This window comes from Lissotriton vulgaris, chromosome 1_1, assembly GCF_964263255.1.
Source record: "Lissotriton vulgaris chromosome 1_1, aLisVul1.2, whole genome shotgun sequence".
NCBI classification, from domain to species: Eukaryota; Metazoa; Chordata; class Amphibia; order Caudata; family Salamandridae; genus Lissotriton; species Lissotriton vulgaris.
Window position 1 is genome coordinate 1736546471 of NC_141685.1, and position 17976 is coordinate 1736564446.

Here is a 17976-nt window from a genome sequence, read left to right on the forward strand (position 1 = left end):
GGACGACCTAAGAGGGTCATTGGACCGGCTTTGCCGAACGTCACCCCAGGGGATAAGGGTAAGAAGAGGAAGGGGAAGGCGGGTCCCAGCGAGGCCCCAGTGCCGGTAGAAATTCCACCAATTCCAGTAGCGCCAGCGACCAGCCCGGTACCGGGACCGGACGGGGGGATGCCTATCCCCGTGGTTATCACGCCGCTGGTGGAGGACCAGATGCCCCCGCAATTGGCGCTTCAGTTAGCAGCAGTATTACCATGTCTAAAGAAGGGAGCGGGGGGATCTGCGGGAGACCCGGCCAAAGAAGCCAGAGTAATTATTGAGCAGTTCGGCAGGCAAGGGATGCCGGGACAGCGAATGTGCCTTCTATCTCCCCGCAGGTGGCGAAGGTGGTCACGGCTGACAACCGGGAGAAGACAACGGACACGGCTGGGAGCACGGCTGAAGCCGGTAAGAGATTGTTACCGATGGTGGGGGAGGGCCCGGTACCCTCAAGGCGGGAAAGTTTAGCTCAACATGTTCCCATGGTTACGAAAGAGATGGTGTGGGGAGACAAGTACATTAACATGTTTTCACTGTTGACTGACCATCGTGAGTTAGAATATGCAAAGACCCAGAAAGATCTGTGGCACCCCAGTGTATGGCGGGCCAAGATGGCAGAATTCAGGGTCGAAGAGACGATGGTGAATTGCGGGGAAATCAAAAAGATAAAATTAGAATAGGTAAAATTAGCTTCGATGTACCCCCAAAGGTTCTAGTGGTGACATCATGTGAATGACAATGAAATCCCACAGGTAGAAAGGAGACAACCTAAATACAACAGAACTCCTCAGTGATCTGAAATATCCTTATAATGTACAGCAGGGAGTCTCATATATATTTTACACTTTCACTTACACTATTTACACTTCCGTAATACCAAGAGAGCATCATCTGACACCATCATACACTGAACATGGCTCCAGTGACACCTAATTGGTGATCAGTTCAACCTGAACAGCACATCCGATTGAGTATATTTACTCTTCTGGCTACATCAACACAACACATTAGACACACTCCCTTGCAATATCATTTGCACAACACTACCCCATTGAAACAATTTAGACAAACCAATTGGTACAATCATGCACACAACATAGCCCCGAAGCCATACAGTTGTGTCACGGTTCACACCAATCTTACCTGCTCCAGCAATCTGTGCCCTTGTACTAATCTCTTCTGCATCTGTGACAGCTCCTGGAGATCCAGCAGTGAGTCTGCATGTGCATAGTGCTCTGCGGATGCACCCACCCAGCAACTCTTCTTCTTCTCCACAGGTTTTTCATGTTCCTCCAAGAGACTAGGTGGTGGAATGTCCTTTAGGACTTCTGCACCTTTGTGTTTTTGGGAAATGGTGCCTGTGTTTCGGGGATCAAGGCAGATGGACTCAGAGAGGATTTCGCTCATCTTTTGGTGCAGCAGCTACTTGCTGAATGTAATTCTTTCCTGTAAATAGCGACACTTATTGGGCCTTTGGAAAGATGCATCGTATCATTTTTGGTGTGGCTTTGGATTCTTAGCTTAAATTAACCCTAATACAATATTGTGGATGCAAATATTTCTAGGTTGCTACAGGAAGGGGTTTCAAGAAGGCACTATATAAGTGAATATAAGGTATTTCAGTAGTCGGAAAGGTTTGCGTATTGTTTGTTTTATTTCTGTTTGTTAGTATTATTTCATACCCATATTGCAATGCACACTACACATTGCACTGCACTGATCAATATCAAGGTTTACCTGGATACAATGTAGATTAATTATAGAACAGTATCATATCAAATGCAGTGTTCACTGTCACTTTGACTTCAGGCGATGAGAATCACAGAATTGTAATGGAATTTTAAGCAGTTGTAGCATTAATACCCAGATTATTCCGGATTAGGATAAACACAATTCAGACTCATTCAGTAATGATAACGTCCTTGTTAAGCACAATTAACAAAAATATTGATAATTAGGAGGGGTTTGCGATCTACAGCGTCTTCCATCTTGGCTCACCTTTCAAAAAACAAAATGTTACTGGCTAAGACTTAGAAAATGCGTTCAGGTGCTATGGCGAGTGATTTTAAACACACATTTGCCACAGGAAGACATTCTTTACTGCAGTACCACTAGAGTGGAAAGATGGGTCGATCAGTTTTCAGACCCATTTCTTCCAGTTGGCTTTCCTGTACGTGAGAGCACTGTGTTCTCCTTTGAACATTATGCATTTGTCATCTTGTTTTTAATACAGAAAAGTGTATTAATGCGACCTTAAATGGAGAAACCATCACACTTAGAATTCAAACAATGAAATGAAATGAAAACAAAATGAATTGCAATTCCTCATCTACTCAAACCAAACCCAAAAATAAAATAAAGTGCCATACATCTGCAGCTTCTTGCTACTAAAGAAGTGTTTTCAAAGCACATTCTTATGGTATACAAATGTTACAATTTAGAATAATGGTTCAATATTATTTATATTCTGGGGCAAATCACGTTCAGCGATTTATTTAAAAAAATGCATTTTATAGTTAACAAATCAAACGCAGAGTAGAGTCACAAATACACCAGCATTGGTATAAATAACAAATTGAAATTTGAGGGGATGTCCACTTTACCTTCCCAGCATCACGTAAAGAGAGATAAGGTCAGAGCTTCCTTTGTAGAAACTGAAAATAACCTTTAAGAAACTTCTCTGTGGCTTTAAGTAAAGAGGATTTTCTCCGAAAGAGGACCAGGGATGGCTGTGAGCTGTGACGTCACTTCGAACATTTTAGCATTGATCTGGGGACATGGGACTGTGGGATTGGGTGTAGGGGGCTTTATATAAGAAGCGGCCCGAGTCTTCACATTAACACAGACCCGGAAAGGTAAGATGCTGTTCGTTTCAGACAGATGTCTTCTTCTTTCGCACCTTAGTAGATGGATACTAATGGCTCTACATCTTATCTTTTTTTAACATTTTTACAGCGGACCTGCTGCCTGCCGAATTTCAAATCCGTCCCTGACTGAGCCATGGATAATGCTCTCCAATGCTGGTCCAGACTTTCTCTGGTTCTGTGCACACTACTCCTGGACTGCTTCCCTCTCCTGACCTCTGCCAGCCCGGTGCCCCACGAGCCGTCCAGCGATGCCCACCACAGCGCCGCCTGCAGCCTCAAAAGTGCCTACTTCAACCCAGCCCTCTACATCAAACAGCACATCGGCACTCTCTCCGAACAGGTATGTATCATGTTAAATATGTATTTAGTCAAACTGCTACAAACTCCTGTTGATGCACACATGAGAGACAGAAAATAAAAATGGGTAGCCTACAAACACATATAGATGCCAGGATAAATCATGGATTGTTAATGAGGTAAGATTCAGTTGGGGTATATAATGGAAAGGCTTTTGATAAAAAAAGGTTTCAAGTCCTTGCACAACACCTGGCTGCTCGATTTTGAGAACAATGGAATGGAATGTGTATACATTGCCTAGCACTGGCTCATTCGCTGAACCACCCCCCCACCCCCCACCACACACAATAGCATACACTTTTCCTGTGCGTCAGACTGACCTACTCTTCTTGTATAGACCTCAGACCATGGGAAGGAGCGCCTTTGGGGAGAATGGGGGAGGCTGGGGAAGGGTGAAAAGACTTGTGATATTCAGTACATGTTATAGGTGTAATGGGACATGCTGGTTTTAGGGCATTCCTGTCTGATTCTGCACCACTTGGATTTTTTATGTGCTCTGGAAAAAGGCCAATAAAACAATGGTGTGGTATCAGTATAAGCACCTCTACCTATTCAATCATCAAGTTGTTTCTGACAGCGAGATTTAGAATTTGGCACATTCTACCACTTCATGTTCCTGATGTGATTGTCCTTAGCACATCAGGATGATGGCATCATATCCTAACATGCTAATGACAATCTGACAACAAAGATGAAGTACACCTTTTCGACCTCTCTCACAGGTAGGGAGTAAGGTTGAGAGTGTTTGGTAGAATGTTTACTTTCGCGCCTCCCTTTACCATCAGCAGAACCCTGTGGGCAGATTTACAAGCCCCTTGCCCTGCCCTGGCAGCGCTTTTCTGTGCCCCATATATACAAGGACAGGAAAAGCCACCATGTGTGGCTTTTCCTGTCCTTGTAAATATGGCCCCTTCACACGCAGCACTTTGAGTGAAAGGGGCGTTCCAAGGGTGTTTCTGTGGTTGTTCCCACGCAAAACCCATGGAACCAGACACATTTCAAGATTTACGAGAATTCTTAAATCTGGAAATGCATCAGTTTGCTACGCCACCCTAAAGGTGGCTTTACCCAGGCGCAACGGGTAGACATGTTTTCATTTCTCCTCGTTTTTTCCTCGTTCAATGTGTGCTGCATTCTACAGGACGCAATGAAAGAGGAAAATGCGGTAGTGATTGTTTTTCTGCAGGAAGGTGTCCCTTCCTGCACAAAAACAATCTCCCCATGGTGCAGGCATCCTTGCACCATGGTGCAAGGGTGCCTGCACCGGCGCCTAGCAGCTGTTTGTGCGCCTGCGCAGGAGAGAGCACGGAAATGTCACATATCAATGTAAATATGTCACATTCCTGTGCTCTGAAAGTGGCGCTGCCAAATGGCTTTTGGTGCCACACTGTGGCACTTTCTTGTAGATCTGTCCCCAGGTGTTCAACCTCTTCAGTCCATGGCATCTCTATCTCATCTGCTGCTAGATCTCAACCAGCGACGGCTCGTGGAGGGAGTTACGGTGGGGCAGGAGGGTGGGGAGGGGGAGGGGGAGGGCGGAGGTTGCTAAAAACCGGCATATGGATAATTGCAGGTTAGTAAACAATTTAATTATTAAAACGAATTTCGTAGTGCGCCTTGCATCGCAAAATGCAATGCAGTGCGAGCTACGAAATTCGTTTTATTAATTAAATTGTTTACTTACCTGCAATTATTCATATGCCGGTTTTTAGCAACCTCCGCCCTGCCCCTCCCCCTCCCCACCCTCCTGCCCCACCGTAACTCCCTCCACGAGCCGTCGCTGATTGTAAGGTTGATTCAACATGTTTACTTGTCAGCCAAATGAGGATCACTGTGTCACGCTCACTCCTGCAGAAGAAAACTGTTTTGGTGACAACCTATCTGTTCAGTTAGCAGATAGTGCACAAATGTAGCTTTCCAAAATGTTGTATGGCCCATCTTAAGTGTCGGTGAACATTCATGCAGACCCTTAGATTACTCAGGAGAGGCCTCTCCATACCAAGACCCTGAAAATCAAGATGGTTTATCCCGTAGTGGTGAGTTAAGTAAAGAAACCAAGTCAGATTTTTCAGTGGACCAATATATCCACTGCAGAGATCAATGTCAAATCCCATTGTGTTCACTTAGCATTTCATCCTCCTCAGGTTGGTCAAATTAGCCCTTTGAGTCGGTATGCATAAATGTCAGGGGAATATCATGATGCCCTTTTCTGCGCTGTGCCAGCTCAGAAGGGGTCTCTGTGCTTTTAAATGGCATCTTAAGCACATGCATTAACTCGAAATATCTCCAATATAATGCATGTTTTGCTGACAGGAGAGCTTAGAAACACAGGGCAGTAATTAACTCTTTGTATTTCGAACTTTGGTGTCAGCAGACTTGCATTAGCTCGGAGATATTTTGAGCTAATGTATACTTTCAAGACACCAAAAAGAAATGCACAGACCCCTTCTGCACTGGAAGAGTGCATAAACAGCAACTTTATACAGCCCCAGTTATTCAATACCAAGGTATCCTAGGATGGACATGTTATTTCTTTCCATTGGCCCCTTTTCCTTTTAGATTGTGCAAATGTTATTGTTTATATGTTAACAATATCCACAAATGTCTTCTATTTTTCTGAAATAACCAAACAAAATAACGTAAGCCTAGTGTAAGAAAATGATACCAAATCTACTACTTAAAGGACAAAAAAATTATATCCCACTAGAGAGTCAATTAATCATAGCATTCAGGTATGTCCTACTCCTTAAAAAAATGTTTTCCTTGAAATGCGAAATCATTGAATACTTCACAACCGGGCAGCCTAATAATCTTAATAAAAGAAGGTAAATGTAGTCTCAAATCTAAAACCATTTTATAAAAAAAAAATTGTCAGAATGGGAGCAATCAAAGTGGTCTCCAACTTGGATATCGTATCATTACATCTGCCTGATAGTATACCCATATGCGCGGAAAAGCCACCTACAACTATATTCTTTATTTAGCTGAAGGCAACTAAGCTGCAACAGGGGACATTGATTATTACAAACAAAATCCCAAACTAAGGTGTCCACCTGGCTAAAATGCTTTTAGAGAAACTAATCGAACATTACTGAATAACAAGATAAAAAGAGGTAGACTTTACATTTTCAATCATGCTTCTCTTCTTACAATTGAATGGGACAAAGCTTGCATCTGCGGAAGAGGCTCTTCATTTTCTGGAAAGTGGTCTCATAATTCAATTCAAACAGATCAGAATAATCAGAAGCGATGTAAACTCCTAAATATCTGATTGCTAACCTAGGCTTAGATCTCTATCTAAGCCGTAAAGGGAGAATATGAGGGGAAGCATTAAAAAGGAAAACCTCTGATTTCCTTTGGGTGATTTTATATACGCCAACCTGCCTAAAAGCCTCAACTTTTTCCACAATGTTTTGCAGCTTGACCTCTTCAGCTTTTAAGTATAATATTAGACCATCCACATGAAGCTTAAATGTAGCCATACCCGGTAAATCTACATCTCCACGTATTGCTATCAGCAAAGATTGTATAAACAGGGCGAATAAAGTCAGAGACATCCTTGGGGAATTCCTTGGCACATTTTTAAGTCAGTCTACATCCACAGAACTCATTATAATTGTTCCTGCTGATTCTGTACAGAGATTCCTTAAAACTTGTATTAATTCAACTGAAAAATATTAACCTTCAAAAAGTTGGTACAAGCCAATTAACTAGGTCATAAGCTTTCTCAGCGTCAAACATAGTTATTGCTGCAGTGATTCAATTTTGGGACAAATAATCAATTGCTTGGATGAGATCATTTGTATTAGCTGAGATACATGTATTTGGTATAAAAAAACATTTTGACCAAAGTGTATTAAAATGGAGGAAACATCTGCATTGAGCTTTGCCAGAACTTTAGTAAAATGTTTATAATCTGATTTAACAGATTTATTGGATGATATGAACTACAGTCCCTTAGTGACCTTCCAGGTTTTAAAATACTAACAACTTGGATTTCAGAAAACAATACAGGAGTCAATTCTTCCTAAAGTATATTATTTAAAAGTATCACTAATACCTGCTCGAGGTCATAGAATTTTTTTTAAAACCTCTTTAGGAATTTCATCTCTCCCTGTAGTTTTGAAATTAGTTAGACTATCCGAGGCAGCTCTAAATTAGTCTTCTGAATTAAAAAGTACGAATCAACCCGTTCAGGTTCAGAGCATAGATATATTTTAATTCCAATGTCTATTCCTCGTTTATTGATTTTGCAAAGATGGAAATCATCAGATATTCCTCAGATGGGTCATAAATAAAGTAGGTGGCCTATTTTGAATTAATTAATGTAAAAAAGAATAATCAGTTAGATAAATATCAGGCTACATGGCATAACTTGGATTTGTAAACATATTGGACTATGTACTCTTCTTTGGTATGTTAAAGGTGGTTAATTGAGTAAGAGAGAGTTATATACAGAAATGTGTTCTATGTTGATGAAATTATTGATATAACCTTTGTTTTTAAGAGATCTCTCAGATATTTTAGTGAAAATCATGAATATTGGGAGAGAACAGCAGTACTTAGCCACTTTATTGGATATTGCACGTTTTTTCAAAAGTATGGAATAGATTCACATAATATTGCACTCAATCTATCTTGTATAAATTATGATGAATTATAGCTAATTTGGGAATCTAGTATTATTTAGCGGTGTACTGATGTACTTCCTGCCAAGACACTCAGTCACTTTATCTGTATTATAGGGGACATCTCAGAAAAGTTTGAATTTGTAAGTGTTTTGCTATACTTAGCTAGATAATTGCTGACGTAAAATGTTCCTGGGTACTTATGACGCTCGGACACTTGATTATATTCTGTATGCAGTATCTTCAAGAGAATGGTGGAGGAGAGGGGGCTGTTCCTTGGATTAGTAAAGGTATTATTGCACTTAATCAGTTTGTTTAGCTAAAACTGCGAATAGTTTAGTTATTTTGCATTATACAGTGATATTTAGGAAGCTAGAATGAACTGTGTAAGTTAAACATTACTTGCAAGATCTCTATGGAGGTATTTTGTTACATGAATTGCTGACTCTACCAAATAAAAAAATATATATTTGAAATGCTTTCTATTTTCTCAGGCAAAAGAGTGGGATCAGGACACTGATACCAAGCTCTTCGGAAAGCATCTGTTTTTTGACATACACGTAAGTAATTCCAATAAACCTCTAATTTTAACCTGCAGAATAAGTAATGTCTAAGAGTTATCTTCTCACCCCAATCTACCTGTTTGATCAATTTAAATTTACAGGAAAACTACCACTGCCATCTCATGAAACAGGTTCTGGACTTTACAGTGTATGATCTGCTCCACCTCAGCTCTGAGACCACCTACCCAAATATCCAAGTAGTCACAGGCTTCTTGCAACACATTCAATACGAATTACAGGGCTGCGTAAGTAGCAATATGGATAACTTGTTTTTACATAGTATTTCATAATGCATTTTTTACCATTTTCAAGCTTTATATCAGCAGTTACAGCTATATAGTATAATGGCATTCGGTTTACCCACTTTAGAAGGGTGGTAGGCTGAGCTGGCCTTTTCAGGATTTGAACAATTATCTGCCGATCACTGCAGATGCTAGCAGCGAGCGTGTATCTCACTGAGTCATTTCTGAGTTCTGCATGCAGTTGTGTGGCATCAAACCTGACTTCTCACATGACACCATGCACATGGCTTTCAGACAATACTCCCCGTCTTGTTTCTATTTGCTGTTAAGCACTTTTGGACCATGTATTGGGCTGAGGGGTATAGCTTGCATTACATGTGAAACCCATTGTCGGAAGCAAAGATGGTGTCAGCCATCTTATATCTGCCTCGAGATAAACGGCAACTGCTGAAAACTGTACCGGATCTGTAAATTGCAAATTTTATCCCGGTGCTGTTTGACTCAGCATTTTGAGGCTAAATATGAAATGGGTTGTAATATGCTACAAGTGCAGCTAGAGAAAGATCAAATAGCCACCAATGTACCTTTCCATACCAACTTTATAAATGCTGTGTGTTTTTCAGGAGTCAGACGTACAACCCTTCATGAGAAACAAGTTGGAAGAACTGAAAAACAAGGTGAAAGAGGTAGGTGTTTACCATTCTCATATTTAGGCAGCCCAAAGTGAGATCCTTTTGCCTTCAAGGACACTTCATTTCAGAGAAATCTGAGGGAAGCAATGGCAATGTCTGAGTAATTTTATTAATTAACGGAAACATAAGTGGGCAAACAGTACAATTGTATTTTAAAACCAGAGTGGATCAGACATATTCATCTGTGGGCAGTTATAGCTATTTTTGGAAGAGTGCCAACATTTTCATTCCAAAAATGGCCTCAATATTTGTCCCCTGTGTGAGATCAAATGTAGAATTGCAAACAGCAGAAACTAACCACAAAGGATTTGTACTGCATCAGGGGCTTCAGAGAGTGCAGTAGTTAGTGCGAGGGGGAGCAATGTATGGAGCCCAAGTCCTCTAACAAGCTCATGGTTTTCTGGGGTGGGAAACACCAAAGACTGCATTTATTATGGTGCCTCTGGGGTGCAACAACTGATGGCACCTGCGTATTATACTCCAGAGGTACTTTAGTATTAGAGAAGTGACCGCAGATGTGTGTACAGACCCTCTGTAACATAAATCACACTGGCACAAAAAGTGTGCTGGTGCTATCCCAGGGAACATGCTCTCATTTGTGCAGGGTGTGGCCCCAGTCAATTGAAGAAATGTCTTTGCCTTTGAGCCAGTGCTGCATTACAGATGCAAGTGCAGGGTCAAGAAGCTGTAGGTGCACTGATTCTGTAGTATACACGTGGAGGCATACAGCTAGTGCAAGGATGCAACTCAGGAGAGGGAGGTAGGTTGTTCTGTGTATTCCTCAGACATAACCCTTCAGGGTCCTTCTCTCCAGTAAACTCCCCCTATACCTCTGTATTGGGCACTAAGGGCAGTAGTCAATGTAAAAAAAAGCTGAATTGGTACCAGCAGTGCTTAATTTGAGCCCGTGGTTTCTGGTGCTCAGCATCAGCACTTTATTCTCAACACCAGCTCTAATGACAGTCTACCACATGGTGGCGCTGTCTATCACATTTTGAGATGAACAGATAAACAGTTTTTAATAATTCAATATCAGCCCCTATGTCATTCTTATAGCGTTGGGTGGCCTGGAGTAGTCAGAATTGTCATACTTATGGAAGTGACATGTTATTGGTTATGTTGGTACTGTTCTTTGGCAGTGCTGACAGGGCAGTGGGTAGCGCAAGATGCAGGGGCTCCTGAGAAGGGCCCGGCAACTTACTTTTTTGTACATGATTGGCAATGGGTACTAGTGCTAAGTTTTAGCTGGTGGTTGCAGGTGAGGTCCACCAATACTTTTTATCGGCACCTGGGACTTATTTTTAATGTTCAGACTTTAAAAAGGAGAAAGAAGTGCTGAAGAAGAACGCGCAAGAGTGAGAGAAAAGGGCAAGCAGTGTAGGGTGTTGAATGAGAGTGGTTTGACATTTAATCAAGACTAGTCAGTCTTTGAATACAGCAACCCCAACATTTAGCAGCACCAGTGTGGGCTACTCAGAAAAATCTGGTGCCCTGCTACTTTCTATCTTTTGCAAATTAAGCACTGGCCGGTTGACCAACATCACATTTGAAGTGCATTATTGCTCCTACTACTCTCTGCGATCCGTACATCCCCTTGACATAACGCGCCCCTCGTCTGTCCTTGGGCCAGTGTATCTTTTATTGATATCTTACATTTTCTCCGTACATGACATATGTTTGCTCACTCTTCCTTTGATGTGCATCATGTGAAAACACAGGTTGTCTGATCCTTACATCTAATTACCCCACTACAGATTCGACCTGCAACTAATCACATTATCAAAGAGGTCACCAAAGTTATGTTAGCGCTGTATTGGGATATGTTATGTTATAACCTTTATATCTTATGTTAGAACTGTATTAGATGCTTTAATGCTATTAAAAGAGCAGACATATGTTGGAAGTTAGTTTGGCTGGATTGCGGAATCAAATACTAGTAAAGTTTTTGTAGAGTTATATTTTAACAAGGTCTAGATGTTGTCATTCTTTATTTTGAAGTCCATGTTTTTTCAAAATGTGTTTTGCAGATTTTGTTTCCTCACTGAACACTTAGATAGATGAATGTTACAGTGACGTTTTCTGCTTTTCATTCATGCCTCTGACTGTGGGGAATGAATAATACGGCCAGCCAGTCTTGTATAAAGATTGTTCCACATCCCACTGCTGGATCTTATGTGGTGTAATATAATTCTCCAAGCCACTGACCTCCTACATTTCTCTTTATTGGCAGCTGGGCGAGAGTGCTCACAACAAAGCCATTGGAGAGCTGCGAATGTTGCTTCAGTGCCTGAAGGATGCCTGCACCAGGAGTCCGATGGCCACCCTCGTCAGAAAAACAAGAAACTGAATAAAGGATGACGATTTCCAAGGAAACTGGGTTTTCGGAATTGATTAATTTGTCGACTATATCGTCCTATCATAGAAAACAGACAAAGTCACCAACAAAAAAAGTGTAAAGATTTACAGCTAATGACTTTAAAAAAAACACTTATTCATTTCTCAGCCTTTGCTATTTGCTTAGGCAGCCTTTTTACAAAAGGAAATAATTGTACTTTTTTTTCTACATACATGTTTTTTACAATGCTATCGAGTATATTTATGCTACTTTTGTGCACGTTATTTATAAGATTTAAAGGTATTTCTATGACAGCGTTTTTATACTGCCAAATTACGTAAGCACATAAACATATTTTTAGTATGCTATTTATAGATTTTAAATCTCCAAAGGTTCCACATATGCCATTGGAAGAGAAATCATTTTTGCTACATTATTTTTTACATTTGTGTCTGTGTGTATTATATTGATCATCTAACCGTACCAAACAATATAATAAGTAAGATTTAGCCATTTTAATTTAGGACATTGAAACAATTTTCAAGATTGAGTTGTGTATAAAAAAATATTAATTATGTATTTATCTTAATATCTAAAAATATTATCTGCATGGTTTTACTGCACATAATGGGTCAGACGCACTAATATCTCAGACAGCACAGTGCAAGAATCTAAGGTGCTACGCCGTGTTGCGTCAGCGGGAGAGTGCACAAATGCACCATATCTATTAAGATGTCGAATTCCTGCTCTCCTCCCAAGCACTGTGGCAAAATTTGTTTGCCTTACACCATTCACACACCTTTTCACCAAAGTTAAAGGTGTCTGTGTGAGTCTAGTGTCGGTTTTGTGATGGAAGTGTCCCCTTCTATTGCAAAATACTACGCCTTACTTTAAACGTTTCCACTTTGTATGTGTGCTGCACAGTGCAGCACATTTGCAAAAGTAGAGAAGTTTGGAGAAAAGAAAAAGTATCTACTTCTTTACGCCTTTCTTGAGTATTGTTTTGGTGCAAATCCCTGTTTACAAATGTTAGAAGATAGGATTTTTGTGTCAAAACATGGGTAATGCATGTGAAAACCCATGAACACCCCATAGGATGCCCAGGCCCGGACTGGCCATAGCGGGCACCGGGCAATCCCCCGGTGCGCCGCACGGGTGGGGGCCGGTTTTGGGCCCCTGGGGGCCGATTTTGTTACAGGGCCGTTTTTGCAGCATAGCTGCAAAATCGTCCCTGTAACAAAATCGGCCGAAAACCGGCCCTGGAAAAGAGCCCAGCGGCACCCACACCTCCCCCCACCCCGTGGGGGAGGGGGGGCTGAGCACTTTGCCAGGGCCGGTTTTGGTTCCCAGTCCAGCCCTGAGGATGCCCCCTTGTTGCGAAGTAGCACTGAGTACTACTTTGCGTTACTTTTAGGAAACAAGTTTTGAGCTGGAAAGTAAATCCCCAATCAACACTTTGCAACAGTTTGCAACACTTTTGGTGACTTTGCACTGGTGCAAAATGTTGATAAATCTGGGTCAGAGGGTTTCTCTTCACAGAAACCTTTTAAAGGTACTGCTTAACTTAACTGAAGGAAAATAATTGAGACCCTCTGGGTGAGTAGTGCGCTATACACATTTTTGACTTGACTTGACTTGACTTGAAAACTGCTTAGTTGGTTCATCGTACAATTGTTTTGCCCAAATGGTTATTGCAATTATGAAAATTTAAGAATATGGGCTCCGTGCACAGGGATTAGGGATGCATCAACCAACCTTGTGCATCATACAAGTGCTAATTATTAACCATTAACAACATAACAACATAACAACATGTATAAGTATGTTGGACATGCTAAATTTGCAGTATAAACTGAGACTTCTTGTCAGCATTATAATGGAAGGAACACAAAAGGAAAAATAACACTTGCCATTTATTCAATATGTGCTTTAAACTTGAGTTTTTGTTGTTAAATTACATTTGTGCATGTTATTTATTTGTGTTGATGAATTCTATATTTATTTATGTAAATATTTAAGTGAACAGTGGAATAAAACAATTCATTATTATGCAAGAGATGCAAACATGCGTTATCTTAATAAATAATTTGTGACTAAATAAACTATTGTATTTGGAGGATATGATTGCACTGACTTGATTGTGTTTCCAGCATCAATGATTGACCAGCCAAACAAATAAATCTACTATGGAGACATTTAAAGAGAATACTTACATATATAGTATTGACATTAATATATATTTGTATATTTATGCAGCTCTTCAAATAGTAAAAAAGTGAGAACTCCACACAAGAAGAATCTCCCATCAATTTAGAAAAATAGGGTAAAATGTAATAATTATTTGACACCAAAAAATACAAAAATACAATCAGTGAACCGGAGATATGTAATTTTAAAGATTTCCGGTATGTAGAGTGTCTAAAAGCACAAAGCACCACTCATGAGTATCTGTTCATGCGAAACCGGCTAATTGTCAGAAGTTCATGCTGACTGTGAATGGGAGAGCAGGCTATATACAGGGACTATGTTAATCCAGCTGAAAAAGTTATCTTCAAAAGTCCAGCGTGAAGAGTTCTGTTCGTGGTGGAGGAGCAGGGAGAGTGTCACAGATAGTCGTCAATGTAGAACAAAGAGCAGGTCAGGTGCTGCGGACAGTCGTTGGTGTACCGTACAGATCCTGTTGGGTGTCACGGATGGTTGTTGCTGGAGCTTTGCGTTGGTGGTCACTGCAAGCTGTTGATGCTGTAGTTCGAAGTGCAGAGCCCACAACTTTAGGATTTCTCATTTTATCTGGAGAGAAGCTCAAATGATGCCACACCAAGAGTCCAGGATCTGGGGAGCACCTCTTAGAGTCACGAACACACACCAGCAAAGGCCAGCAGGGCTCAGGCCGGTGCAGTTGCAGATCCAGTTGCAGGTCCAGTTGCAGGCCCTGCCAGCAGGTCAGCTGGCCAGTTTCAGGGAGACACTGGAGCTTGTAATGTCCCTGTAGCTTAGAACAGTCAGTCAGCTGACCCTTGGAGTCACTTCAGCCTGGGGTGAAGGGTGCAGGTCCAGTATTCTGTTTCAGCAAGAAGAACAGCAGGCAGCAGGGCAGCAGAGTAGCACAGTAGCAAAGTAGCAGTGTTTCTAGCAGTAAAGCAGCACTGCAGTCCTTCTACTGTAGTATCCACAAGTCCAGGAGTGTACTAAAGAGTTGGGTCAGAGGGTCCATTATTTATACCTGGTGCCACTCTGAAGTAGGAGGAGGTTCTGGAGGTTTCCACGTCTTGAGGTGCTTGGAATTTCCTGCCTCCCTGCCCTGGCCTTAGTTTGTTTGGGGTCGCAAAGGACTAGTGTGTGTGTGTGCGCAGGCAAAGCCTTCATGACTTGCAAGTGTGGTAGGAAACAACTCCTCCCCCTTATTCAGTCAGAGATGGCCCATCCTGCCAACACCTATCCTCCTTGGTCTCCTGTCTGGTAGCAATGCACAAAGACCAACTGCCAGTTCCACTTAGTCATGTGACACAGGGGACAGACTGCAGGCACCAAATGGTTGGGGCAAGAAAATGTCAACTTTCTAAAAGTGGGATTTTGACAATTATGACTTAAACTCCGACGTTACCATTAAAGAATGTTTTAAGTCACAATTCTGTAGACACCAAATTCAATATTTCTGCCTGCTTTCAAATGGAAGTTATTTCTTATTAAATGCAATAAGTTAACCCAATGTTATTCTATTGGAGCGGTATTCCTTGCAGCAGGGAATAATGAACTTAAAATGTTGTCACTACCAGAACATGTAAATGTTAAAAATACATATCCAACTTTTGAAAAATACTGCACCCCCACCCGATGGGCTGTTTAGAGCCTACCAAAGGGGTGCCTTATATGTATTTAAAAGGAAGGTTTAGGCATGGCAAATTGTTCATTTTGCCAGGTCGAATTGGCAGTTTAAAATTGTACACACAAGCTTTAGTGGCAGGTCTGAGACATGTTTTAAAGGCTGCTAAAGTGGGTGGCACAATGAGAGTAGCAGGCCTGCTAGTATCATTTGATTTACAGGCCCTGGGTAAATGTGGTAGCACTTTACTAGGGACTTATAAGAAAACTAAATGTGCCAATTGGGCGTAAGCCAATGGTACCATACTTAAAGGAGAGAGCACAAGCCCTTTAGCACTGGTTAGCAGTGGTAAAGTGTGCAGTCTTAAAGTCCAACAAAAAGTAAGCCAGGAAAAACAGGAGGCTGAAAGATAAAAAAGTTTTGGGATGACCCTGCAGAAAAGGTCACATCCAGCAGTAAAAAGTGGTATTGTGGCTCCCAACTGTTTTGCTACTAAAGGGAAAGATAGCAGGTCGCTGGGAGTGTCTTATATTTATGTGGTTTAAACTTTTATTGATACCTAGTGTGTGTGATTGTTGTCAGGTATTACATTTTTTCTATTCTCTCATTCAGAATAGCAAGCAGTATATGTATACATGGGTTGCCATTCAGGCTGTGTTATGTAAAGAGAGGTATGCATAAACTGCGAATGTATTGTAAATATAGTACTTTTGCATTAGTCTCTCTGGAAGGCACATCCAGCTAGATCTCCTAAGCACCAAGAGGAATCACATGTATCTCACCCTCTTCTGAGGAAATGAGATTGCGCAAGTGTTTCTTATGCCTCACTAGAATGAGGTATGCCTAATTCAGACATAGTCTTCGAAGCTATTCAGCCTTATCTGAGTAACTTCCATCTAGAGCAGAAGTAGTGTGCATAGATATGTATTCTCACCCAGGCCCCTAGAAACAGCAGACACACACAGTGTTTGGTATTCTACAATAAAATGTTATTTATTATGCATTAGTTGTATATTTATGTGTCAAAATGATAGGTTACGGATATCTCAGCAGTCATAACACAAAGGAAGATGAATATAAGAAATACCTCAAACATTTTACATCCCACCTTTCTCTATTAGAATAGCTTAGTCCTTAACCTAATATCTACATATTTCTCAAGCCTCATGATCAACCTCATGGTTATTGTGTTGGCTGAATGGTTATTAGAATTCCCTAACTATTTATATGCCAAGCCATGTAAGTATTCCTATATAAATCGGAAAGTCATCGGATCTGCAGTTGGATAGCGTTTCTTTGGCATGTCTGATTAACAATCAGTCATTGTGTGTGCTCCACCCAAATCCATGATGGTCCTGACACCTTCCCTTCCAAAGATGCTCTATGAAGAGGGGTTAGGGAATGTCCTGTGCAGCCTCTGGTATCATTGCACCAAATCACTAGAAATGTCTCTGATGCAGAAGCATACATAAGGCAGGCAAATGTTACCACTTCTCTTTCTTTCCAACTTGACTGTGAGTGGGCAGATTAGCCCGCAACGCCGATATTACATGTAATCCTACAGATTTTAGACACAGGAAAATTTCAGGTCACTGTTTTCTTAGTGCAAGTGTCAGATTACAGCTCTGAAAATAATGACTGAACATACTATGGCGCACACACACTATTAAAGTTAACATTAAGAAAATTATTTTCTATGCCCGAAGCCTAGCACACTATAGAGGTATTGCTTTTATGTTGTCATACAATCTGGCGGCCTGCCTTGTATGTAACGTGTGCATTCCCAGGAAAACCTTGCCACACACAACAGGGGCGAGTCGATACACATATACACAAAGGACAAAATACGCTTCTATTCTATGTGAATGCCATTTATTAAGAAATGCACTCACAGGAGAAAATGTCTACGTGTGCATACATTTCAGAATGCAGTTTTTTTCTGTGAATCGGGTTCTAAGAGTCATGCGATCAGATGACTGTTTAATCCTGTTATTTGTATATGAAGAGCATCAATAGTATTCCAAACAGTCAACTTTCTAAATGAGGAACAAAGCCAACATTTTGGTTCCAAATTTGAGGTCTGTGAGACACAAACCTCATGCAGTATAGTATACTTGTTTTCTTTACAAAGCCTGCATGTAAACGAGATGCAGTCCAAGCTTTTCCAGCATATTCTTAATTTTGCTAAGTTGATTAGTGGAAAGTACAACCTGATAAATTTTCTTGCCCCATAGAGTGAATATGGTTGTGTGCTGGTAATCATATAGGAGTCTGTCTATCGCAATCTAGGCTCCTCAGTAATACTAACTCCAGCTGGTCTCAAACTTTCTTAAAGCTATTACAGTATCCCATCCGTTCCTGTGTTATTTTCGTTCTGTCTAAGCAAATAAATAAATGACTAGCCCAAATATGTTCATTTTGTCTTATCAACTC